Below are 25,925 nucleotides of genomic sequence, written 5' to 3'. Positions count from 1 at the left end.
TGCCCAAGTCTTTTCAGTCAATGTGGAATCCCTGCCTCTCACATTAAAGTCCAATTCTCTGCCCACCAGACCACCCCAACTCTGAAGGCATCCACTTGAACCCTATTCAGGCATTATTGTAACCGTATACAGAGTACACAGTTATGTTGCCTGACAAGCCCCGACCCTTGTGCAACTGTAGTAGCAATAGCAATAGCACTTACATTTATATACCGCTCTATAGCTGGAAGCTCTCTAAGCGGTTTACAATGATTTTAGCATATTGCCCCCAACATTCTGGGTACTCATTTTACCGACCTCGGAAGGATGGAAGGCTGAGTCAACCTTCAGAAGGTTGTACAGAACAGATAGGAACTATCTGAATGCATGCACCAGTTGCATGGTTCATTCCCACCTACGTAGCAAGCAGGATGACAATCTGAATGGAAACCCTCTAACTCTAGATGTGAGCACAGTTCAAAATGGGTTTCGATCTGAACCAACTGTCTTATTGTGTGTGTCTCACTCAGTCGGGACTCCAACATATCTGTCAGACCCCACAGCCTGCCCCGTCCTTCCCATCCTTCACCTGGGACCTGGGTAGAGGCAGGGGACAAGTTGCTTCATTTCCTCTTTGGTCTGGAGGGAGCACTGAAATTATAGCTGCTTGCTTTGCTGGCAGAGGCTTGTTTTTTGTTTTGTTTTTTAAAGTGCTCCCCCCTTTAACTGTCCTACCAGGTGCTTAAGTGCCCCAGGCAAACCCTGGAGCAATTGGGCTGCTCAGGCACCTAGTAAGAGAACTTTTCTTCTCCGACCCTGAGTGGCCTTGGGGTATTACTCTGGGTCCAAAAGACCTGCCCCCATCCACTAAAAGGTAGAGAGGAGGAGGAGGACGAGATGGCAATGGTGTGTGTGTGTGTGGTGGGGGTGACATTTTGGAACTCTTGACAAGAGTTCCACAACGACAGTCAGGAACTTGCCAAAAATTATGCATGTCAGATGCTCCCAGCTGTCACTGCAGAACTCCCTCCAACAACAGTTGATGGAGAGCATGTCAGGGTTGGACTCAACATGACACTCAGCCCTAACATTAAGGAATAACTAATTCAGTCACCCCTGGGGTATCTCTGCATAAATGCTGAGGGTCATCCAAGTGCCCTCAAGGTGCCAAGTAAATATTCCCCAGGCTAAGTATTTAGAGTAGTGAAATCCAAAACAGATTGTGAGGAGCTCCAAAAGGATCTCTCCAAACTGGGTGAGTGGGCAACAAAATGGTACATGTAATTCAGTGTAAGGAAGTATAAACCGATGCATATTGGGGCAAAAAACCCAACTTCACATATATACTGATGGCATCTGAGTTGTCAGTGACTGACCAGGAGAGAGATCTAGGGGTCATGGTGGACAGCTCATTGAAAGTGTCAACTCAGTGCACAGCAGTGGTGAAAAAGGCAAATTCCATGCTAGGGATCATTAGGAAGGGGGTTAAAAATAAAAATGCTAGGATTATAATGCCTTTTTTCAAACCTATGGTGCGGCAACATTTGAAATACTGTGTACAGTTCTGGTGACTGTTTAAGAAGCATATTGTAAAACTGAAAAAGGCGCAGAAGAAGGCAACCAAAATGATCAGGGGCACCTTCCTTATAAGGCAAGGCTACAGCATCTAGGCTCTTTAGTTTGGAAAAGAGGTGACTATGGGGAAACATGATTGCGGTGTATAAAATTATTCATGGAGTAGAAAGGGTGGACAGAGAGAAATTTTTCTCCCTCTCTTACAACACTAGAACCAGTGGTCATCCCATGAAACTGAAGGACAGGGAATTTAGGACCAAGAAAAGGAAATACTTTTTCTACACAGTGCATAATTAATCTATGGAATTCTCTGCCATGGGATGTGGTGATGGCCATTATCTTGGATGGCTTTAAAAGGGGCTTGGACAAATTCATGGAGGGCAGGTCTATCAATGGCTACTAGTCTGGTGGCTATAGGCCACCACCATTTGCAGAGGTACGAAGCCTCTAAATACCAGTTGTAGGCGAGCAACAGTAAGAGAGAGGGCATGCCCTCACCTCTTGCTTGTGGGCTTTCCAGAGGCATCTGGTGGGCCACTGTGTGAAAAAGAATGATGGACCCAACAGGCCTTGGGTGTGATCCAGCAGGGCTGTTCTTATGTTCTTAATCAATTCACATATGTATTTTCATCACATGATGACTGCAACATCAGGTGAATACATTCTATCAAATGTTTTTGCCTTTAAGAAAAGTATTAGTATCTTTTCAGCTGGCATGTATGCTCTTGAACTGCTTGAGGTCTGGGGTTAGTTTCTTTGTTACTGGAAAATTCATACTTTAACAGCTACAGGCTGCTGAGAGGGGGACGGGACACCATTTATTTCCACTGCCTTGCATCCTACTACCAATTCAGTTATGTCTACTGGATACATTTCTACAGTTCACAGGCATGTATTAACTTTATCCCTACAGGGTTCTAAGGAACCTGCATACCATGGGACTTAACTATTAATTTGCTCATTAATAGTTAAGAGTCATGCATTTAAAAGTCTTGTTTTAAATCAAGTCATAAGTAAATTTTAAATGTCTTTATTCCAGGCTGGCATTAAAGCATGACAATTCAGTAATAACTCGGTAATTATTTCAGAGTTCCACAAAGAATATCATTTGCCTTTGATAAGAGGGTGCAGACTTCCATTGGCTACTTTGTACGATTCACTTTTTTTTCTTCCAGGCAAGGACAAAGCCTCTCAATTACTTTCATAGCAAACCATTTGTATCACAGAATGCTCAGGGAATTACTACAACTCTTCAAAGACTCTGGACTGTGCCAAGTTTAATGCTACCATTGATGTCAGGGGAGGATCAACTGAAGGGGACTGCTTCAGTTTAAAGACTTGAGACACTGCAGTCCTCTGGATTAGAAGCTTTCTAACTGAAACACAATGGATGACTACGTTATCTGATGCTGTTTGAGTCTGCAATGCAATCTTTGTGTAAAGTTCAAGGAGTAACAAAGGGCAAATTCAAACATTACTGCATTCACATGACAGTTACATTCATTAATTCAGGCCTCCACAACTTGTGCCCCACCAAACCAAACACAGTCCACCAACCAACTATAAGGGCCAATCAGGAGCTTACTAAGCCTCCTGTTCTTGCTGCCTGCCTGGGACTGCAAAAAGAGGAAGATTGTCAAGCACCTCAATCAATAAATCAATTTTTATTTTGATCAAAGATCAAATACAGAGTTTAAAACAAACAACAAATACATAAAAATATTACAACCAACTGGATCGTAACTGTACCAATTGTTGTAGCATTTTCACTGCTGCTACACAAAATTTAGCTACCATGCAGGTTATGGATTGATTTCTATCAGAGACCAAAAGCTTGGTACAGAATCTGTCTGAGTACCTCTGCAATAGAGGGGAAATTTATCTTACGGGGGAGTCCTTGTAAAAGGGGCAGTATTGCAGGACATATTGAATAATTTCTATCTCCTCTGCCCCACATGGGCAGATTCTATCAGCCAGTGGCACTTTTGAGTATCTACCCTGCAGGAGTGTGGAGGGGTGAACATTATCCCTTTTGCAGCATGGGGAAGGAAAGCGTTGTTAAATAACTTGCAGGTTCCCATAAAAAATTTACTGGCCAGTCCCTCATGTACTAGGATAATCCGTTTCCATAATTTCATATTCTATATTCATCTACCTGTTGAGAAAATATCTGTTTGGCTTGCTCATAGCCTAAGGAAATAAGGAGTTCTATTGAAAGACCCAGTGACAGTAAATTCTTTGTAATTCCCAATTTCTACTTGGACAGATGGTCATCCGAAAGGACCAAGGGAGTTAATCCAATTGGGAAGAACTGCACTTTAAGCCAATAGTTGATCATACACTTCCAGGCCCTCACCTCAATTTTGGGCATTGTCAAGCACCTGGTAGGCTATAATGCATGGCTAGGGAGTCACATGTGGCTTGGTGGATCACAAATTATGCAGGCATGCATTAATTAATATGTGAAGCTTTTTATAAGAGGGCTGGTCCTTCTCCCTGGACCAACATATGTTCAGTTAGAAATAGCAGCTGACATCCAAACAATCCTTCGCCAACACACCAGGGTTTTCAGCTGCACAAGGGGAGAGGTGTTTTTGGTGATCTCCCCTTCCTATCTACCTTCTTGAGGGCTCCAACCCTCAGGGCACAGATCTAGGAGACACACACAGCTGCAGAGGGAAGGGGAATTGGCTGACCATCCCCCATGCAATGGAAAGCCCAAAGGGACAGTCTAGATGTTTGCCAATGTGATTAGCTAAAGCGAATTTGTGAATGGCACTTTTGTAACAAGTATGCTCTAAAGACCTACATGGCAGTGCCCAGTCAAATTCCAGTAAAGACAGTATGAAGGATACAGATTTTTAAACCTTGTGCAGACTGTGGAAACAAGCTGCAGTGAGCCATGACTGGCCCCACTTTCCTGGCACATTTCTCCATAGTGCCTCAGAGGGTGGTGCTTTTAAAAAATTACTTCTTAATTTAAGTGTCTGTATTTCAAATGTTGCTTTTTTTGCATATTTACAAACTAGCTCTGTAATATGTACCCATTCAAATGATAAATAACCTGAGAAGTAGCCCTTGAAGAATTTGTTGGGGGTGCTGAACTATGTTAATTTACACAGTTGCCTGCTGTTAACAGGTGCACAGTGTGGGCCTGTTATGCACATTGGACTTAGTCCTCTACATGGCATACAATAGCCAAAGCACAATCAGTATATCACCTCTCAGTTTGGCTCCCACTGTTTTCAAACTGTTTACAGAACAGTAACTAAAAACTCCTCAAAGACCCACACCCAATCTTTGTTCAGAATAGAGAGTATACCTACTCAAACAGGTATTCCGTTTTTTTACCCTACACAAACAGGTATTCTGCACATAGGTCAGGGATCCTTTTCCCTTTAGGTGGATTGCTGTGCACAAGAGAAGGATCTCTGCATACACTCAGAGCTGTCAGAAGTGCCTTGCCTTTCAAACACAAAAGCTGGCAACCCTTCTGTCCACACAAATGGCATGTCTGTGAGCAAAAAGCAAATTACTTCCAACACTTGCAATGCAGAGGGCAAACAGTAAGGCCCAATCCAAGCTGCAAGTGCAGGAGACAAAAGTAGTCTGTATTTTGCTTACTATTAATAATGCCGCTTCACTTCATTAAAAGCTGCTTATAATTTTATGTGCTCTTGTTTGATTAATTAACCTCTGGTTAAAATGAATAAGCTCTTGATTTCAGGATGCTACTAATGCTACGCTGGTGAGCCATGGATCACAGGCTTCTAACCATCCCTTTTATTACTAGTCATTTTATATTTCACCAATGTGGCTTTCAAGCTTTTCCCACCCACCCCCATCAGAGACACATTTTCCCCCCAAAGCAAGCTACAATGGCATGCAAATGCTATTAGTGTGATGAGGGGAAAAGATGCCATAATCCACAGCTGACCTAAAAATGTACAAGCCCTCTGCTTGTCAAGAGTCTGTACCATCAGTGAATTTTAATACAGATCACAAGCACAATGTGGGGGAGGTGGGTGGGGGGAGGGATCCACCAAACTTAGAGGTAAATTATTTGCATGTGTAAACTCTAAGGGGCGAGATTTATTTTTATTCAAAGCAGCAGCAGCAAGAAACAGCCATATTGTTTTGGAAAGAAAGACTTCTCACTGTGGGTCAGATTATATGTGCTGAATATAAATACAAGGTCAATTGTATACCCACTAATAGGTCCTATTTTGTTCACATCAGGAATCCACAACTGGATGCCCAAAGGTCAAATCTGGTCCCCTGAGGGTCAGCAGATCTCTCTCCACTTGCCAGTCCAGATGCAAAAAGAGGTTTTTGGGGAAAGTAGCTTTCAGAATAGGACTAGCTGACAGTCTACTTTGAGAAACATTGGGAGGGATGTTTCTTCTCCATCCCCCCAAAGTAGACTTAGAAAAAAACTAGTTGCTGTCCAGGAACTTACAGGATATTTTTGTGGCCAATCTAATTCTCCAGACAGTGGCCTTGGGGATGAAGTGTACTTGCCATGCAACAACAGATGGCCAGGCTCTATATGCACCTAGCAGCAAAGGAGTTCACAGGGCTAACACACCACACTCTGGCATAGTCAAAAAGTATATGCTGGTCCATATGACAAGATGTGCTTTAAATAACCTGTGCCTGTCTCTGGTAACTTGTCCCTCATTATGGAGATTTGGGGGACTTTTAAAAATGTGGTTAGCATGAGTTTCTGTTTCTTAGGTTTCAGCACCCCATTCTAGGTATAATCTAAAGGTGCGACTTGTCTTTAATGCACATGAACGTTAATGCTCATGCATGAACGCTAAGATTCCATGGTAATGCACAGCCTGCAATTTCATACACATTGTTGTCTACAGGGGCCAAGTATTTTGTATACAATGAGGTAGAAGAAATCCCATGTCTCAGATATTCTTCCCGCCCCCCTCCTAATCTTCTAATTACATACTAAAAGATTTATTGGCATTGTGGGAGTCTTCCAGCCAGGTGCATCCTTATACTCTTCTGATGGTTATGACTTAGGTCAGCATCTCCCATGCAGTTAATTATAAGTTTTTAGGGCCACTGGAGATGTAATGCTGGTTCCTCCTTAACCATTCAATGTTAGTCAATGTTGTTATAATTCAGGTTTCCCACTTTACCCAGGATTTTAACCCAACATTAAACTATGGCTTTAAATTCTGGTTACATGGGAAATCTGATTAGGCTTAACACTAGTTAATGTAAGTGCTGATTAATTATTTGCCTCTGGTTAAGTTAGGAGAACAGAATTTGATTTTGAGAGGGAAGGGAGTATGCGCTCCTGTAGATGGTTCCCAATATTTCAATTGCATTTAAGAGGAGGCCCGCATTAGCTCTGCACTGGCAATTATATGATGCTAGAAAAAGTATCTCAAGCCATCACATTTGTATCTCATATATAAATACTTAGCATCACTTTAGAGTGTCCAAAGCACCTCAGAAGCATCATCTTGTAATCTGTACAGCAACCCTGTAAAGTAGACAAGTTTAATTATCCCCATAGTACAGAGAGTGTGATTTCCTTAAGACCACTGACTGAGTTCAGCACAGAGAGAAGAGCTGAACTAGGGACTTCCCGATTTGTAACCAATAACCTATATTAGCTATTACCCGATTTTATCCTCAACACAACCCTATGATGTAAGATCGACCATCCTCAACACAACCCTATGATGTAAGATCGGCCTAAGCCATTCCAATTAGCTTCATAACTGAGGAGGTATTTGGACCTGGGATTCTCCACATCCAAGCCCAACATTCAGTCTACAACACCACTAATCTAGATACTGCTCAGAATTTATTTATTTATTTATTTTTAGAGAGGCCTGCAACAGAGCTAAAGGACAGGACAGGACAGGAATGAGCAGGCAGTACTTGGAAAAAAATTAAGCATTCCACCCCACCACCCCAGGTGCCTTCTGCAAGGATACACTTTTTAACCAGTGCTAGCCTTAGACATGTTCATACCTCAAGCAAAGAGAGGCAAAAATAACATCCCAGGGAATAGCCTGCATGAACCCATGGTTGAAGTTCAGCAGGCATAGGCTTTACCATTGAATAGATGGAAGACTGCTGCGAGTCCCATGAAAACTGTTCTGAGCTTCCTGAAGGGGTAAGTGGGATGTAAGCAAAAACCAACCAAAAAACTTCCCCTACTAGTTTTGGAAGTTCCTCAAGCTGTTGGCCAGAGCAACCGTTTCACCTACTTTTACTGTCACACTATTAAACAAGAAAGCTGCTATAACCCCTGGAATACAAATGAGGACTTCACAGTTCATTTAAAGGAAGGGCATGGCGAGAGCTACAGCTACAGCTTGTTGTGTGCCTTCTGCTCACAGAAACGTCTGGGGCTATGGACAAGAAAATGGTGAGGAGACCAAAGCGCTGATGTAGTCTCCAGGTTTTATACTGTCTGTGTCTCTTAGCAAAATGGCACAATTCATCAGTGGTAGAATTAAGAAATTATTTCTCCCATTCCCCCTTCCAGTACTCCAGGATTTGTTGCTTCGCAAGCTGATCTTTGCAAAATACCTAGAGATTATTGGCAGTATAGAAATATAAGAAACAAAATTGGGGAAAGGGGACAGACGGACTTATTATTCTGTCCCTCTGATCGCTCCCCTTTGTTCTTCTAAGCAGGCAGGTTAAGTATATGAACTTCCCCAGCAGATATGCAGACCTGACAGATGGAGTGATGTTTTTCACACCACAGGTTCCATCAGAACAGGATATTTACCCTGTACTGGCAAGAAAGAGAATCAACTAAGCCTTCTCTGGGTGATAATTAAGGATACATTTTGAAAGCAGGCAAAGGAAAAAGAGGTCATCTATTTCATCTGTTTAAGTCTGCTTCTCCCTAGTCATGGATTCGAAAGAGGCATTGTCCAAAGTAGTGCAACTGTACAAAATGGAATGGGTGTCAGGAGCTGTTTTAATGCTTTCTTCAAAAAATAAAATAAAATGCAGAGGTGTGTGTGTGCGTGCGCATGTGTGCATATGTTTGTTTCTTTGTTTGCTTTCCAGTACTGTCAAGAGACATTTTGATAGAGATGTGCATGAGCCAGTTTGGCACCTCCTCTGGGAGGTGCTGGTGTTCGAACCGGTTCAGTGGGGCAGGGAGCGGTTCCCTTAAAAAGCAGGTAAGTAGATTCTTACCTGCTAGTCCGCTGCTTTTGCGGAGGCAGCAGCTGCTCTCCAAAAGGCCACACATGGCTGTGGTGCTGTTCCCTGCAGCCTCTGCATGGCATTGGCTATGTGCATGCTGATGCTGGGCAGAAGCTGCAGGGAACAGTGCCACAGCTGCATGTGGCCTTTTGAATATACATTTCTGATCCATTAATAACATTTACGGTGCATTACAGTTATTCGAAGCAAGTTGCAAACATCATTTCAATGACCCTTAGAGCAGCCCTGAAAGCAGCACTTGTGAGGAATTGCCAAGGAAGCAAAAACAAGCTTTGAGACAACTAGTGAAATCTCTTAGGGAGGCAGTGTATTTTAAAGGAATCCAGCAAAGGAAGATTGAGTACATTTTAAACAAATGGAGAGCTTCCAAAGATTTGCCAAGGATGCTTAGAGCTTTCCATATGAAGAAAGCTAATCTTAGGACGATGACAGTATTCCCTCTAAGGCGTGCGCACTCACAAGTTTTTTGATGTCCGCTCAGTTAATTTTAGATCCCGCTCAGGTTGAATCAGAAAGGCCCCACTCTGAATGCATGTGCACACAGTGCCTTGATACTGCCACCCAGAACAAAATTCACTCCTCACACAGATGAAAAAAATTAGAGAGAACACTGGACAATGATGACAGAATTTCTGTCAGACACAAATTCTGAATTAAGCACATGTCTACAAGTTTTACTTCCTAGAGAATCACCATGCAAATGCTATGAAAATGCTTGGTTTCCATACTTAATGTGACCCTCCAAACCTCAATTCTCTACTCTTCCAACCAGGCAGCTGTATATGTTTGCAGTGTCTTTAGAAACAGTTTGTGCTTCACATTAAAAATGCCAACTCCAAATTTATCTCAAATAATAACAACCACCACCACCACCCAAATCGAAACATGAAGTAACTATCCTGCTGAAATGCTTCTTGAAGTCTCCAAAGCACTGTACTTGTTTTATGTAGGAAGGAAGAAACACAAAAGCAGGCTTACCACACAAAAGAAAAGTTATTACAGACACTGCTTAACACATATGTTAGCAAGAAGCAGTATCACTTTTCCTTTTGGAGACTGCTGAGATAGAAAGGAAAGTTAAGAAAAATTAATTACTTTCCTGCATATGTGTACATGTGCGCGCATGCCCCTTTATCACACACACAGTAAATTAATTTTTCTAAGCAAAATACTTATGAAATGAGACTATAGAAATTTGTGAGGAAATATTTTCTAAAACCCTCCGCACTCATCCCACCCATTGGATATGTGTGTGTGTGTACATACATACTCACATGCAAACCAGCTAGATTGTCCCCTAATGATAATGAAAGATAGGTCTGTAGCTCAATGGATGAACACATGCTTTGCATGCAGAAGGTCCCTGATAATCCCTGGCATTTCCAGTTTAGACCCCAGAATGATCCCTGAATGAAATGCTAGGAAAGCCACTGCCAGTCCAGACACAAACTCTGTATTCAGGGAGATATCCTCCCCGGATTAAGAATGCTGAGCACTGAGCAATGGTCTATCTATAAACACCAAATGGGGACCCTCAACAAAATGGGGCAGTGTAGCCCCAGCCCCTAATCGGAACATTCCTGTTCAGGGCTCCAGCCAGCCTGCAAGAGGAGCCTTGTAGTGCTGTTTGGAGCTTATGCAGGAGAGGGGAAGGAGCTGCCCTCCCTTACAATATATAATGAAGTGTACAGATTTGCGATTGGCACCAGCCTAGGCCCTGAGTCCAGTAGTGCCTGAAGAGCACAGCAGGATCAAGGTTTCTGGAAAGTTTGAGGGGTCCAAGGAGTCCTTGTTACTTTCCTCACTCCTGCAGCCTGTCTGAACAGTACAGGAAGAGATTTTTAAACTTGTGCCCCTATCTTCAGCCATAATTGCTTCCTCCCTCCAAGGTACTTACTATAAACTGCAGGGGCTTGACCAAGACAATTTTCTCCTCACCACTTCTCCCCACCCCCCGAACAACAGATATCTTCAACACTCTGCATTTTCCAGTTCTGCATTTGTTTATTTACAAACAAATCTATTTCTGCATATCTTTCTAGGGAGTCATCTAAGTACGTAAACATCACAACAGTGAACTTGGCTGGTTGAGTGCCTATTAAAAGCAATGTTGAGAGTATGTAGGCATTGTCAAGTAGCAGGTGAGAGAGAGAGAATACTGTTGGAAGTACCAGCAAAACAGGCTCCTGAACCTCAAACAAAAGTAGCATCTTGCCTGTGTGATTTTGCATCAGCCTGAAGCTTGAAAGGATTCAAGAATTAGAAGTTAACTCCAGTGGTGATTCTAGGTTTTTGCAAGGACTCCCAGCTACACAGCTTGGCCCAGACTTGCAAATACAAGCTACATTCAGGGTTATAAGTGGTGAGGACTATACTCTCATACAGCATCCCCACAAACATATTCTGAAGCCCCACCCTGACTTGCTCCATCTCGCCCCCAATTTATGGTGTCTGGCTGGCATTCTGATCACAAATCATTTGTCTCTGCAGACAAATGCTGTAACCGTGGACACCTGGGTGGCAAAGCCTCTGAGCACTCTGGCCTGGCTTCAGAATATGCTCCCGGGGATGCTATATGTGAATACAGTGTCCTGTTTTCTCTCATGGCTGAACAAGGCTTCATCTGGTTATCTATTCTAGACAGAGCTCAAACAAGACACCTGTCTGGATGAATTTAGGGGCTTGCAAGGTTGCTCCTTCAGATTAGCACTCTACACACCCACACTTTCAGCTGCTAGGAGTCTTGGTATTTGGACCAACTGAAGCAGAAAGAAACTCCTATTTTAAAGCAAGATCCTGGGGAGCTGTTGCGTGACACGCTATTTTTAAGAGGGTGAGAAAAGGTGGGGCATCCTCTCATCTGCAGAGAGATTAGGATCCTGTGCATTTGGCACACATGCCTGCATAACAAGGTGAGAGACAAAGCAACAAACAGATAATTACATGGCAAGAACTTCAGGGAAATCCAGTTGACTCCGCAAGAAACCTCCAATTAATCTGCCCGTTTCCAACTGTTTCTCTTAACTTTGCACCAAAAGGCCAGTCTCCCAAAGAACAGCTAGCCCATGAGATCTGTTGGTCTACAAATCTCATGCAAAACAGAAATAACCAATCAGAAAGGCTTTTTCTTATCTCTCCCCACTCCATGCACCATGAGCTGGGAAGGAGACAAGAGCTTCTCTGTGCTTAACCAGCAGCTTGACAAAGCAAGTTGAGGTGTTACTATTTATTCTATTTCTTACTCTGAAGGGTGTGTGGGCGTGTGTGATATCATCATACAGACATACCAATGGCATCCCTTATTCTGAGAAGTGCTGCTCTTTTTCTCTAACCTTGCTGACAAGAAATATAACAGGAATTGAATGCTTCCTAATGCTTACCAAAGATCATGGGCGTAAGAAGGTCTCTGATGGAAAACTGAGTGCCCAGATTCAGGTGGCTCCCCTTAGGCCTCCCATCTGGTTCCCTTGACAAAATCCCTCTCAAAAAAATACCTGCCAAAGATAATCAGACACAACTTACGCATCCTGAGTACAAAATGGAAAACTGGAAATATCCTGCACTTGAAGACAGAAATAGGTTTGCAGCTGTCAGATTGCAAAGGGTGATGGGCATGACAGATGCAATGTGAGAAAGGACAGGCAAGGAGAACAGGTGGGTCAGCCTTAAAAATTAAGTGCACAACTTCTTTAAAATTAGCTCACTTTCCATGCATACCTGCATTAGTAATTTATGGCCTAGCAGTAGTGCATGGGAGAAAGAGCCACTTTTCATATGTTTGCTCATGTGGTAGTGGTTCTTCCTTACCCTAGTGATCAACTGGGTGGCTATTTACAAGGCACAGATAAGATTATGATCTATCATGTCTGGGGCACAATAGGGAGGGTTTGATATTGACCCAAGAGATCAGATTTCAAGACATGGACTCACTGTGGAAAAATTTGGGGGGGGGGGACCCTAGTTTTGGATTCAGGTAAACACAGTATTCAAGCACTACCCTGAAGGCAATTTAGCCACAGGGTCGGCTCCAACACTGTCATAACAATCCTAAACATCTGATTATATAGTGTTAATTACTGATTGGTCCATTTTATTTATCTTTTAAAAATATGCCTATCCTGTCTTTCCCGCTATCTGATGTCGCTTAAAATCATACAATGCAAAAAAGTAATGATAAAAACCAATAGTTGGGCACAGCTAACACACAAATTACAGAAAATCCAAACCAAACTTTAAGTTTCAAATTCCAACAGCTTGTCTGAAGAGCAGTGCCATACAACATTTTCTGAACACTGGCAAGGAGGTACCTCCTCTGGGAACTCATTCCAGAGCCTCAGAGTTACAGCTAAGAAGACCCCACCAGTGTTCCGATCTCTCCAACTTATGAGTCTGTAAGCAAAGCTCTACCCAACTGGCAAAGGGGCAGCTTTCGTACAGGGAGGATTATCTCTCCGTGTTATAGATGTGATTGTATGCTGGCAAACAACATTAGTAGGCTTGACCAACTCCACTTGCCTTAAACGGGATGAATCTGTAGATACACTGACTCTTTAAGTGTTTAATACATCTGTGGGATCAGGGTACCCAAAACAAGTTTATAATGCCCACCTCTTACTAGACAAAATGAACTCATCACCTATTTTCTGTATAACCACCCTGAGCCATTTTGGAAGGGCGGTATAAAAATCAGATAACTAAATAACTAACTAAATAATAACAGGTATTCAAACCTTGCCTAAATCTGAAATAAAAATATCAAATGTTGATGATTCATATTACTGTCATCCGTGTAAAAGTCATCCTCACATCCAAGCCTCCAATCATTCACATACTTTAAATGGGTATGTCAAGCCATATGAACAAGGTTGTAATATAGGAAGAACCACACTGAAAATGGTGCCATAAACAGCCATTAACAATGTTCCTTCAAAGAAGCTACAATATAGTTTTGACATGAATGCTGCAAAGTAAAGTATGGATTTAGTATCACATGTCTTAAATGCTCAGACATGCGGTACTTAGATAATATGTAAATTAAGCCTTGAAAAGTCTCATTAGTATGGGTAACTGATAAGTTCATAAACTAGGAGCCTCCTCAAGTCAAGAAACCCTTTTTGAGTTTCCCCCAAAAACAACTAAAGCAAAGAAAGATCTGCAACTAAGGCAAAAAAAAGGAAAGATTGACTAGCAAGTCAAAACCATTTAGGTCCGAGACAGGCAGCAAAAAATGCATCCAGCAGACATAGGTTCCTGCTCAGGTGCTTGTCTGGGGCAATGTCTACTCTCCTCAAATGAGCAGGTTAATTTTAAGACTGAGCAAAATCCATGCTAGCTAACAATGAAACCAGTGTACTTTCCAACACTTCCTCATCATTATAAGACCAGTCATATCCTAAAGTTTGACCTGCTGACCTTTGAAGATAGAGGAACTTGTTTTCCCTATCACAAACATACAAAAGGTACTATTTTTCCCCTTGGAGGATCCTGAAGCAAATATTTTCCTCCAGACTTGCAGGGCCATTGAAGATGTAATGATGGACATATAGTTAGCCATGGTTAAGAAGCTGGAATCAGACCATGGGATTGTATGCTCCCTCCACTGAGCTTTTCCTTGCAGCATGTTTTCCCTGCTGACCATACAATTTGCATAAGTATTGCTATTAAATTATGGTTAATGCTAACCAAGACTTAATCTTAACTGGGATTTGAAGCTGATTTGCAAACTATGCTCAACAGGGAACCTATCTAGCATAAACAACTGTTGGCCATGGTTAACCTTACATCTGTACTAATGTTAATTAAGGCAAGCAAGGCAATTTTTTTTGCTAGAGACTGCACTATCCTATGGTCCACTCGCTCTTTCTTAGCCATAGTTATGTGATCTCCCATCATTATTATCTGCACTTGCTTTCAAAAGGAATGCTGATTATGTAATAGGTCAGCGCGCACACATGCACACACACACTACAGAACTTCCTCAATGCATTGGGTGTGGCAGAGGGGAGACGGGGGAGAGACTTGATACTCTTAAGGGAAGGCAAACAATCAATCAATGGGAGCTTAAGAACAAAAAGAAATTCATCCAAACCTCACCCATTTTCCCCACGTCCCACGAGGAAGCTTAAAAAGAGACATAATTACCTTTCAAATCTCTGAAGAGGCCACCATCAATTAGTTTACAGGAGCTCTTTTACAGGGAGACAAGGAGAAAGGGAGCCAAGAGCAATGCCTTCATCCACAACACACAAGGTCTTTCCTAACAATGGGGGGTGGGGGGGGGAAGAGAGAGAGATAAACCATCAGTTTTCAGATTTTTGATTGAGAGCATGGTAATCCTTAAACATGGAAACAATCACACCAACATAGCCAGGATTTCAGCTGTCAAGGCACATATCACATAAAAATATATGTAAAACACAGTGGGATGTGGGATCTCCTTTACAGATCGAAATTAATGTAGGCCACATAAGACCAAGACCAAATTCCAGCTTCCTAATTTTTGCAAAAGTACCTTAATAAACTTGATAGGAACATAGGAAGCTGCCTTATACTGAATCATACCATTGGTCCATCTAGCTCAGTATTGTCTACACCAGGGCTACTCAACTTCAGCCCTCCTGCAGATGTTGGCTTACAACTCCCATAATCCCTGACTATTGGCCAAAGTGGCTGGGGATTATGGAAGCTGTTGTCCAAAAACAGCTGGGGGTGTTTGAGCAGGCTTTGAGCAGGCCTGGTCTACACTGACTGGCAGCAACTCTCCAAGGTTTCAAGCAGGAGTCTTTCCAGCCCTACCTTGACATGCCAGGGATTGAATCTAGGACCTTCTACATGCAAAGCAGATGTCCTATCACTGAACTACAGCTGCATTTCCTAATGGAAATATCTCACAACAGACAGCACTCACATGTACCCACATCCAAATGTAAACCAAGGTGAACCCTACTTAGCAAAAGGGACAATTCACACACTATCATGATACATTACTCATCCCCCTCAGTGAGGGAGCGAGCCAGGCCTAAACAGAGATCATATGCCGAGATAATGAATTTACACGTAAAGTGTTTTATGACCATTATCTTAGTAAGCCCCGCCATAATTTGGGAGGTATGTAATCATTATTCTGATTTGATGGAGAATTGAACAGAAGTAAGAGTGGCTTACTTAAGGCCACCCAGATAATTTGGGTTGAGCAGAGAGATTCTCTCCATCATCTCGAAAGTCCTAATCTAGCAGTTGTCTAATCAGTGATCCAAAGTGGCAATTTACTGACAAACTCTGCACAGATCAGGTTTGCAATGTTAACATAATACAAGTGGGAGGAAAAGCAAGAAACCACATTCAGTGATATAAATCAAGAACATCCCTCTCATGTAAATTATTACAACACTAAGACACTTTAGGCAATATTATGATGAATATTATTTTCATGAATTTTATGATGAAAAGTCTCCCCTGACCTTAACAACAACAAAAAAGTAATAATTACACAAAAACCTAGGTGGCCAAGCCAGTTAATAACTGCTGCACTAGCTAAATCTGAAGCACCTAAACACTTGCAAAATTTAGCTTCTCATCCCCCAAAGGGGGAAAAACCATGAAACAAAAAGAATGCTGTTAACACCAAGCACTCATATAGCACAATTCAAATATGCAGAGCACATATAGAGGCAGTTCTCACGACCAGCCTAACCCTGCCTGGGCTGCCTCAAGCAGGGTTAAGCTGGTCATAAGAAGCGGTGGGATCCTTCTGGATCCCTCCATTCCCCACCCGCCGAACCCCCTTAACAAACCTGGTTTTTAGCCAAGGTTAAGAGTGTTCTTGCACCTTTACCCCGGCTACAGGTATCATGGGATTCCTCGGGCTGCATGCATTGAGGGATGCCTGGAGGTCAGAACAAAAGGTTCCAGCCCCAGATCCCTCTGCCCTGCTCTGTGCTTCATGAAGCTGCATGGAGCAGGGATATCCGTGTGGGCACACGGGAGGCGCTGAAGGAGGAAAGTTCGGTCATCTGGTGGTGGGCAAGGTAGGTGAAGTGCAGCCTTCCCCCCCTTGCCCTCCCAGCCCAATTGTGTGACTCATCCCATATTAGCTCATTCATTATTACAACAATCTCTAGAAGGCAGGTCACATATTGCGGGGTGGGGGCGGTGGCAGCAAAGCTGAGAGAATAGGAACTAGCTTAAAGTCCTCTGTTAAATTCATGGCTGAAGTGAGATGCAAACAGAGGACATGCCAGCTCACACCTGTAGTTGTTATGCTACACCATTTCTACACACGCACAGGGGCGTAGCTAGGGAAGAAGGGGCCCATGTTCATCCCTCTCTCTGGCGGCCCCCCAGAGTGAGGGAGATAATGAAGAAAATAGAGAGGGATGGAACTGGAGGGCCCTCAGGGGCTGGGGGCCCGTGTTCTTTGAACCCTTTCACGCAATTATAGCTTATAGCTACGCCCCTGCACACACATACACACACGGCTTATCTACACTACAACTTATACCAGTTTTATACCAGTTTAATGGATACCCTTAAAAGAATCCTGGGGACTGTACATAAGTGCCCTGCCAAATCAAACCAAGACCTATCTAGTCCAGCACCCTGTTTATCTCAGTGGCCAGTCAGATGCCTCTGGGAAACCCAAGCAGGATAAAGATACACCCCTACTCCTGCTATTGCTCCCTTGCAACAGATTTTCAGAAGCATACTGGCTCTCTCTGGATGTAGCATATAGTCAATCAAGTCTAGTCAATCAAGTCTAGCAGCCATTGACAGACCTGTCCTCCACAAATTTGTCTATAAGTCACATAAGCTAGTGGCCAGCCACCTTAAGTGGTTCAGCAGGGAAATGCTTGACTAACAAGCAGAAGGTTGCCGGTTCGAATCCCCGCTGCTACTTTATCAGGCTATATCGGGCAGGAGCGATATAGGAAGATGCTGAAAGGCATCATCTCATACTGTCGGGAGGAGGCAATGGTAAATCCCTCCTGTATTCTACCAAAGAACACCACAGGGCTCTGTGGGCACCAGGAGTCGAAGTCGACTTGACGGCACACTTTACCTTAAGCTAGAGGCCACCAATACATCTTGTAGCAGGGAAGTGCTTCCTTTGTCCATTCTAAATTTCTTGCCAATCAGTTGTGTTGAGTGACCATTGTTCTAATGTTGAGAGAGAAGAAGAAAAACTCTCTAGCTACTCTCTCCACATCATGCAAGGTTTTACATGGCTCATGTCCTCCCCCATCTGCACTTAGCTGCCTTTTTTCAAAACTAAAAAGCCCTAAACTCTGTAGCCTTTCCTCACACAGACTATGCTGCAGCCCTTGTATAAGGACATTCTAATAATGGCAGTTTTGTTTTTCATCCCTTTCCTAATTAATCCAAGCATGGAGTTTGCCTTTTTCAGAGCTATCACATACACCATCATTTCCAACTGAGCTATCCATCATGACTCAAAGATCTCTTCCCCAACTAATCACTGCCGGTTCAAAACTTCATCAGTGTATATGAAAAGTTGGATGTTTGCCCCAATGTGCATCACTTTACTTTTACTCACACTTTTAATAGTTGTCTATTCATCCAGTTTGGAGAGATCCTTCTGGAACTCTTTGCAATCTGGTTTGGTGTTCACCTTTCAGCTTGGTGTCATCTGAAAACTTGGCCACCTTGCAGTTTACTCATGACTATGAACAAGTTCAAAAGCACCAGCCACTATACACTACCTTGGGGAACCCCACTTTCCTCCACTATGAAAACTGTCAATTTATTCCTACTCTCTGCTTTCTGTTCTTTAACCAGTTTGATTGATTGATTGATTAAGTGCCATCAAGTCGGTGTCGACTCTTAGCAACACCCAGTTACCAATCCATAAATCCTGTCCTCTGATTCCATAACTGCTAAGTTTACTCAAGGGTCTTTGGTGATAAACTTTGTCAAAAGCTTTCTGAAATTCCAAGTACACCGTGTCAACCAGCAAAAGCACAAACAATCTATTTAGATTAAACAACAATTAGCTACAATACAAAAAATAATCCAATAATATAATACTAATGTTCAATTTAGTAAAACTACATGTCATACAATATAAAAGTATCCTAACTCCAAATCAAATCAATATGGTTCCTCCAAATCAATATACGAGAAAACTAAGTCTATTAAAATTGATAAATGAGATCTAATAGAAATGTCCACTATGTAACTAGTTAAGAAAGTTAAGTCCAAGAATGTCTCCACTGATTCATTTCTGAAGTGTCATGCTGCTAACTTGTGGGAAAAAAATGGATGAGTATCACCATACGTTTGCCAGTGCAGTACTCAATTGAAAGGTAGAATATCAAATTTATCTTGTGCCTCTTGCCAAACATGTTTTAACCTTTGTGCAGTCTTCTTCAGTGGCAAGTACTCCAAGATTTTTTTCACTTTTCCTCCTTCATAGGAGTTAAGCACAAGATAAATTCGATATTCTGCTTTTCAGTTGAGTATTGCACTAGCAATTGTATGGTCGTATTCATCCATTTTTCTCACACAAGTTAACAGCATGACACTTCAGAAATGAATCAGTGGAGACATTTCTGGACTTAACTTTCTTAACCAGTTACATAATGGACATTTCTATGAGATCTCATGGATCAATTTTAAGGGATTTAGTTTTGTGTTATGGATATACTAGCCGACCCCGCACAGAGCATCTGTGCACTCTTTGGGGCCGCGGTTACCTCTCCCACCCGCTTCTGCCCCAGCCTCTGCTTCCAGGCCCAGCCAACTCTCCTCCCCACTGCCACTTCTGCACCCCCCGGGCCTTGCCTCTGCGGCCGGGCCGGACCCACCACCTCTGACCTCCACGGCTGGGCCGCCACCGCGGCAACCAATCCTCCTGGGTGCGCCTCAGCCAATCAGGCGCGTCCTCCGCCCAGCCAATCAGCTGGGCTCTGGGACGCACATTCCAAGGCACACCCAAGAGAATTAATATAATAGATTGTGCTGATTTGGAGGAACCATATTTAATTGAGTTAGGATACCTTTTTATTATATGATATATAGCTTTATTAAATTGAACATTAGTTTTATATTATGGGATTCCTTTTTGTATTACAGTGTCAACGAGATCACTTTTATCCACATGTCTGCTTACACTCTCAAAAAGTTATAAGAGTTTACTGGGGTATAACTTACTTTTGCAGAAGCCAAGCTGATTCTCGTTCAGCGAAGCTGATTCTTCTATATCCTTAATAATTTTATCTTTAATTATGCTTTCCAGCAACTGATTTGGAACCAAGATTAAGCTAAGTGGCACTTTTTATAAATCCATGATATATTGGCTACATTCCAATCCTTTGGCACAGATCCCAGTTTTAGGGACAAGTTAACTATTTTTGCTAGAAGAGCCACAATTTCTTACTTGAATTATTCAAGAACTCTCGAGTGCATGCTGTTCAGGCTCTGTGATTTGTTAGATTTTCAATACACCTAGATCATCTCAACACTTTTATTTGGATCAGTTCTTCAGACTACCCTCCCGCTCAAGAAGGTCAGTTCAGGCACAGGTATCTGCTCTACATCTTCTGTAGTGAAGACAGATGCAAAGAATCCATCTTCAAACTGATTTTAAAATGCATCAAACAGTAATCTGGCAAAGGTGTTAAATTCTGTGTTAAGGATCCCTAGCCCCACCTCTTCACAGAACTTCAGTATTCAAGTTTTTCTGGAGAGAGCGAATGATTATTAGCACCTGTAATGTACATATGCCCTGTATATGTTTTCATGGTTCAACTGATAGCATTGCAACCTGGATCAGAACAAAGATGTTTAACTTCAAAATGGAAGCTCAGCTTGACAAGCACCTATGCATGCAGACACGCAGCATACCACATGTTAAGCAAACAGAAATTAGAGAACAGTACATTCAGCATGAGAAGAAACCCAAACATTCAATCTAATCAAATTTAAGTGATAATTGAAGATAAGACAGCTGTGTTCACAATCCTCCTACAAAGATCTGCAACTGTAAATTTTTCTAATGGGTTTAGTCCAATCATTTTCGTAAGCCATACCATTAGCAAAACTGAGCCTGCAGCCAAACCAGCATGAGCCAGGATTTCATTAGATCTCATGCTGAGCAGGGTAATTTCTGGTCAGTGCTTGGACCCAGAGAACCAAAATTAAATCAGGTGCTTTTGAATGTGGGTTTGGCAGCAATGAAGATTTACTTACTCCAATTTATAACCCACTATATCCCCTGTGGGCTCACAACACCATACAGTGTCTTAGATTTTATACAATAGCTAAACATATACCAAACACACACACTCAGCTAAAACCAACCCTCACACCTACATTTTAAAACAAGGAACCTATTCCAGATGAGAACACCTCTGAAAAGATGCTCAAGAAGACCACCAAAGAAAGTGAACTCCAGAGGCAGAGAACATTCATTGCAAACACTGTACTGTATGTCCTCAGTTTATTCTCATGCATGATAAGACTCTATGCTATAATTAATCATTTCTGTACTGGGGCAGGCTTCTAATCCTATGTTATTCTATACCTGGGACAAGCACTAAGATGTATTATGATGGACCTTCAATAGGTGCAGCTGTCAAAATCAAGTTCGCACCACTCAGATAGAGTGCTTCCAGTTCCATCCAATGTCACATCTCTCATTTTCTCCCTCCACCCCCAAACCAGTACTGTATTCAATGGCTGTATGTGCTGTACAAGGCTACACGCTCTGGGCCAATGGGAAGCTGCATTAATGCCACTCTGCCAGGTAGCAGACCTCATCAGCCCTCTAAACAAACTAGAATCTTGCATTTCAACTAACATCTTGAAAACATGCCTAATAATCACTCTCCCATTCGTGAAGTGGGAGTCCAGGGTGTAGGCAGGCTACATACTGGCCCACACACAGGAAAAAGTGTGAATAGGTACTTGATGATGAGTGGAGGTAGATTTGGAAATTTGCAACAATATTGCGATGGTTTCAAAAAGCTCACTTTTAATAAAACAGGGGTGGAAAAATTGTCTAGCCTTAATAAACATCAACAGAAGGGTGAAGAGAAAGGCTGAGTGGAATGCAAGCAAAGCAAGTGATAGCTGAACCAAAGCAAGTGATAGCTGAGTGTGAAGTTGAGAAAATGCAGCTAACTTTTCACAATTGTTGTAAGCCTTGTAAGAAGAAGGAAGGTTACAGACTGAACCAGAGACCAATTTCTGAGAATGCTGGGATTGCGGTGGGAGGTGGGAGAGAGAAATATTAAAGACAGGCTATAATTCTAGGGAACGGGGGTGGGGGGACATAGAGAGAAAATACAAACTTATAAAAGGAATAAAGATGAAGCTATTGTTCACATAAGGAAAGAACACACCACACCAGCAGTTAGCAAACCATAAACAAGGTTTCCGAATTCAAGAGCAGCAGTGGTTAAAATGAGAAAAGAAATTGTAGGAAAGAACTGAGACTGAAATTCTCTGAGAAATAAACCTGGTGACAACAGTTTCCAAATTGAAGAATGGAAATAGCTAGCAATTTAGAAAGTTAACAGAATAAACTAAGTCAAAGAAAAAAGAAAATTGCACTATTTGAAAAGCAAGACGGTGTTCTCATACCACTCACCCCAACCATTTAGCCCCCACACAAAGTCGCAACATATAAAGGAAAGTCCATGAGATGCGGGGAAATTATGTTTGGTTTAAATTCAGCTACTAGGCACCGGTAAAGACTAGAAGACTCAGTGTTTGAAAGTATACAAAATGGAGGGGGGAAATACTAACAACAATGTAGAAAGTTAGTACAACATAGGAAAAGAAATAAGGGAGCATTGCAAAGAAGAGGTGGGAGAATTAGGTAAATTTAACAAACTCGTTCTCATAACCAAACTAAGATATAGAGCAAAGACAGTGAGAGAATTAGAAGACTTCAGGTTAAATTCAAGTTAAGACACCAGGCATTACAACAATCCAAAGCAAAATGACATAAAAGACGAGCAGGAAAAAATAAAATGGACAACATGGCAGGAGGAGGGGAGGAGTGTTTCTAAAACAAGGTTGGGGGGGGACCCTGTTGTCACACAGATAGTGGTTGACATGAGGAAAATTACTCAAAGTAGACCCACTAATTTTTTTTCAATGGGACTAAGGTTAAGTGTGACATCAAGTCAATTTCGACTTCTGGTGTCCACAGAGCCCTGTAGTTTTCTTTGGTTGAGTACAGGGGGGGTTTACCATTGCCTCCTCCTGCGCAGTATGAGATGATACCTTTCAGCAACTTCCTATATCGCTGCTGCCCAATATAGTAGCAGTGGGATTCGAACCGGCAACCTTCTGCTTGTTGGTCAAGCATTTCCCTGCTGCACCACTTAAGGTGACTACTTTGAGTAATTTCCCTCATATATCAGCCAGTAGTTTATAAATGTTATACAATAAACTAAGGGTAACTGCAAGAAAAAATAATTTTTAAAAAAGGAAGGCAAATGCCAAAGGCAAAAAGGAAGGGAGGATTTCCAAGGCGAACCGGCAACCTTCTACTGGAACGCATACACTTCTACTTTAAAGCAGTATTTGGACAATGTGGAGGAGGAGGAGTTCAGACGAGGTACTCAATAGACCGATTCAGACATTATGCTGTATGAGTGTACAGATGTCAGTACACATTTGTGTGAATGACTACACCTGACTTCATTTTAAAAGTGAACCTGGATACAGGCCCTTCAAATGAATATTCCTACAGATAGGAAGTGTACTTCTGTACTACATAATGTGTAGTACAACAATCAACATAATGTGTGAATGACTGTACCTGTGTACAGATCTGCACCTGTGTACACTGTATGCTTGTATGAGTACTGAATATGATGTGTGAATGGGTCTTATGTTGTTATATTGGAAGATGAACAAACGCAATTTGTCTGATTCTGCAAGTACAACATTTAACACATTTTTAATTTATTTTAAAACTCAAAAATATATATTTAAAAACCACCCCCATGCAATTAAGGAGTGCTAGAGTCAGGGGTAGGGAGATGTGTGTACTCATATCTTTATCACAGGGAGCATTCCAGTTAGGTAAAGAAGCATCTGAACCAGCCCCAAGACAAACAGATAAGCAAAGGTGTGCTTATCAAGCTGAGATGGGGGACAGGTGCAGAGGACAACAGTGTGCTGCAGTTTACTTAGAGTGTAACAGGAACACACAGTATGCTTCTAGGTATTTTTTTTTTTAAACAAACTCAATGCCCTTTAGAGAAGGGATTCTCAGCGTTGGGCCCCAGATGTTATTGGACTTCAACTCCCATAATCCCCAACCAAAGGGGATTATGGGAGCTGAAGTCCAATAACATCTGGAGACCCAACACTGAGAATCCCTGCTTTAGAGTACCACAGATCATCAGTTGTAATATACACAATTTAATACATTTGTGTCAATATTGCTTTCAAGTGGTGATGATCACATCTGCCCCGGGGCTGTTACAGTGGAAAGGCCACTAGTCCTATTCCACTATTTAGTTCAGAATCCAAGTTTTTTGCAAAAATTGCTTAACTGGTAAGAATCCTCTTTTACAGATTTTTTTCTAGATTATTTCCCCCACTATATTACAGGATACTTTCATTTCTATTTGTAGAAGCCAAGTTTAAAACTGCACTTGATATTTTAAAACACAGGGAAATAGGATAACATAAACCTGAAGATGAGTTTGTGCCAGACTTTGCATATTAGAAACATTGACTGACATACCATACAATGGTGAGAGAGAGAGAGAGAGAGAGAGAGAGAGAGAGAGAGAGAGAGAGAGAGAGAGAGAGAGATTGATTCTTTCCTGTGGCCTTCTATTGCTCAACTTTATTTGCATAATTCTGCAGTCTTACGCAAGAGCATTCTTGTGCAACTGTGCAAATGGTCCATTGCACAGCAGAGTAGGGATGTTCAGAACCGTGGGGAGGGGAGGGCGAGCGGGATCTTTAAGAAAAAGGAGAGCAAGTCCTTACCTGCTCTCCACTGCTGCCTGCAGCTTCCTGCTGCGGCAGTGCTTGTCCAAAGTATCCCCACACGGAGCCAGAACGCACCAGGTAAGGACCTGCTCTCCTTTTTCTTAGATCCCACTTGCTCTCCCCCTCCCTGCAGCATCAGACCAGTTCAGACCTTATCCAAACCAGTCCAGCACAGAACCAGTGCACAAACCTCAGTTTGTGTAGATCCCTAAGACAGAACATTGCATGGTATGGCAATAGAAGCTGCTGAGTTACCAATAAAGTGAGTAGAAATTAGTTTTAAATCAAGATGTTATACCGTCTAACCTTGCTAATCTAATAAAGCCACACACTGACACAAAAGGGAATTAAAAGTAAGGAAGAGTTGGCCAGATGGACGGGAGCAGGAGCTCCAGTAAAAGCATCTAGCAAGGAGCAAGACAGGAAAGGAGCTGAGGATCCTGCTCCTACTGCCTGCTGGGAGGGAGGCCAGACCTCTTGTTACCTGATCCTTCTACCTGAATCTAACCTGTCTGGCGGAGCAAGCAGAGGAAGATAACCCCCTATACAGTGTGAGAAAAGCCCTGAAAAACATTTCATACAGGAATTTAATTTATCATAAATAAAAGGTGTGGTGGGGCGAAAAAAAGGGAAAAGAGCAAAATATGCAACAGTTACTTTTCTATGGGTCCAATTGCTCCACAATGAAAAGCTAATAATTCATCAGTTGGCAGTCATTTTAAATATCGGTCAATATAGTTGATGTTGTTTGCTCATTTTGTGCCCCTGTCCAGGTTTTTCTCAGAGCAGGTGCCTTCCGCAACCCACCCTCAGTTACACAACTGGGCAAGCTTTCTAAAGTGGTCACCTCTCATCTTCTGCTTCTCATCTTCTGGTCATCTCTTAGGTACCCTACCTCAGATTAGATGGCAAGCTGAAGAAATTGAGAGGAGTATTCTTGCTTTGGCAGGTTCCACTTTACTCTAAAGCATTCTTTTAAATTTGTAGGTATTACAAAGGATATCTGCTATGTATGGAGCAATAACCCTGGCAGCAAAAAGGCAGCTTCAGTCTACAACAAGGCTAGGTATTTTGTTAAACAAACCTTTTTTCTTTCTTTCCTTTTTTGGTTGCTCAACTGTCAACTCCTGCTGTTTAACAAGAGTCTCGGAATATCTGACATTTCTATA

General features: G+C 42.2%; 1 protein-coding gene across 17 annotated transcripts in view; it reads right to left on the bottom strand.

The window, feature by feature from the left end:
- The window catches only part of ZMIZ1 (zinc finger MIZ-type containing 1), a 640,668-nt gene that overhangs the window by 489,624 nt on the left and 125,119 nt on the right, over window positions 1-25,925 (bottom strand). For 15 of the 17 annotated variants that reach the window (XM_053309119.1, XM_053309136.1, XM_053309123.1 and 12 more), the window contains one exon: window positions 14,917-15,031. The exons of the other annotated variants lie outside the window; for them this stretch is intronic. The gene's annotated coding sequence lies outside the window, so the exon portion shown is untranslated. The remainder of the gene's footprint in view (window positions 1-14,916; window positions 15,032-25,925) is intronic. 17 annotated transcript variants of the gene reach the window in all.

Source organism: Hemicordylus capensis, chromosome 3 (genome assembly GCF_027244095.1).
Source record: "Hemicordylus capensis ecotype Gifberg chromosome 3, rHemCap1.1.pri, whole genome shotgun sequence".
NCBI classification, from domain to species: domain Eukaryota; kingdom Metazoa; phylum Chordata; class Lepidosauria; order Squamata; family Cordylidae; genus Hemicordylus; species Hemicordylus capensis.
This window is presented reverse-complemented; position numbering and strand designations above follow the sequence as displayed.